Source organism: Mus pahari, chromosome 2, assembly GCF_900095145.1.
Source record: "Mus pahari chromosome 2, PAHARI_EIJ_v1.1, whole genome shotgun sequence".
Taxonomy (NCBI): domain Eukaryota; kingdom Metazoa; phylum Chordata; class Mammalia; order Rodentia; family Muridae; genus Mus; species Mus pahari.
In genome coordinates, this window is record NC_034591.1 from 25,995,594 (window position 1) to 25,997,757 (window position 2,164).

At 35.3% G+C, this 2,164-nt stretch overlaps 1 pseudogene; it reads left to right on the forward strand.

The window, feature by feature from the left end:
- Window positions 1-2,164, forward strand: part of LOC110316201 — a 151,493-nt pseudogene that overhangs the window by 445 nt on the left and 148,884 nt on the right.

The following is a 2,164-nucleotide window of genomic DNA, read 5'->3' on the forward strand; positions in this document are numbered from 1 at the left end:
TATATTATATATTATATATTATATATTATATATTATATATTATATAATTATTATATAATTATTATATAATTATTATAATAACCACAGTAAGTGATAACTTATAACAAATTTTGACATATCAAAGGTCAAAGGTTTGACATATTAAAGCTTCACAGATCAGTATAACATCGTTTTGGTGTGTTTCTTTGTGTTTTTCTGAAAAAGCTCAGTCCAAAGTAAAAGGAGGGCTAAGTTACTTGTTTTTCTCTTCCTAAGTTCCAGAAAACTTTGAAGTTTTCTCCCCGTTTGTCAGATAAACCTAATGCTAGCCACACCCTAGATGTGTCTGGATTTGGCCATAGTATTATCTCCCATCCCTCAGGATTTCTTTATTCAAGAGTTTCTAGGACAACACTGGCAAAAAAAAAAAAAAACCTTTGGATGGGCATCGTCTTGAGAGTGTCTTCTCCTAAATTTCTAGGAGCTTTATGAGAGCTCAAAATCGATTTAATTTAATCATCTCACCCAAGAAAGTGCCTTTCAGCTGTTAACTCCAAGGGTTTGGGTTGCTGACGGGGTTACCACTGACAAAAACAAAACAAGACAAAACCAACCAATAAACAAACAAAACCATGGTGTCGATGAAAACTGAAGTCCCAGGCTTGCGGAGCTTGCCTTACCTCTGACTGTTGCTGTGTTATTTGTCTCTATAGATGCCTCCATTTCTTACCTTTAAAAATGGTGGGAATAGAGACAGCTCACGTAACTGTTGAAGAACTGCAATTCATTAATTTAATGCCTCTAAAACTTCAGTGTGCCACAGGATCACCTTATCTGGAAAAATCTGTGGATCTAGGGATGGAGCTGGAAATGTGTGTGCAGTATGTAAGGCAGTGACTGACAAAACCAAGTCTTCATGAAGTGTCTATCTCCACTCAGTGATTAGGTAAGAGACAGTCCTGTTGGGAATACACTCCTTTGGTTGAACCTTTGAAGGAATTCTGCAGTCTCTTAGACTGTTCAGTGTACTCTCTTTCCACAGAATTCCAAAGGTCACCTTCTTATCAGGAACGGGATGATTTTGAAGATGCAATTGGGAGACGTGTATTCCCTTTTATTCGGCTCGTAAGAGGGAATGGAGCACTGGGTACGCTTATCCACACCATTATTTTAAGACTGTTCTTTCACAGAAAATGTTCCCTAATGTGAGTAGCAGACAAATTAGTTGCTATTTATAGAGAATAACTATCATTTTTCCTACTTCCATATTTCATACCTATCACCTTCTATTTGTTTCTTATACGTCTCTTTAAATCTGCTTATTGCAAGTTTTCTGCTCTTTTGGACAATCCCTATAGGCAATTTCGTCATCACAAATATTTGATTGAATTTCCCATTGTGAAGAATAGGAAGAAAAATGTTATTAACAGTTTATCATAATTTAGTTATATTTCTACAATGTTTTAGAGATTTTCATGTACCTATCTGATAGGGACTTAATCTTTTCTGATATCATTCTTGTATTATTCCTTTATTATTCTTCATGAAGAAATGATAATATCTGTATTAAAAAATTCAACTTTCTAACAGCATTTGTAGGGTTATCCCATTTGCTATGAAACCACTGATTTGAACAATTTTCTGCTAAACACTCAAACTAATGAGACAGAAAGTTGTTTCTGGCTAAATCCTTTTGAGAGACAGATTTTTCTGAACATTTGATGATTTTATAGATCTTTTCTCAAAAAAAATCTATACTATACAACTATTATACACAAACTTGAAAAGAGAATATTGAATTTCAGTGGTTTCGTAAACTTTCCAAACATATGCCCATCTGTTGGTTTTTGGTTAAGAATCTCTGCTTATTAGGACTGTTACAATTGGCGTATAAACTGAAGTGTTCATCTGTAAACCCTTTCCTCAGAGACTTTTGCAAAGAGGAGGTGGAAATTGTAAGTTACCCATGGATCTCCAAATGAAGATGGGGTTCAAGGCACACAGCACCAGGTCCCTAAACTGTAAGTGGCAAAAATAAACTCTGTGACAAATTCTCACAGAAAAGGAACAAATAAGCAAACAACTCCTGTCTTTTAGGCTTGATTATTAAGTGACTGTGGGCAAAGGACATTGAATTACACACACACACACACACACACACACACACACACACACACACACACAC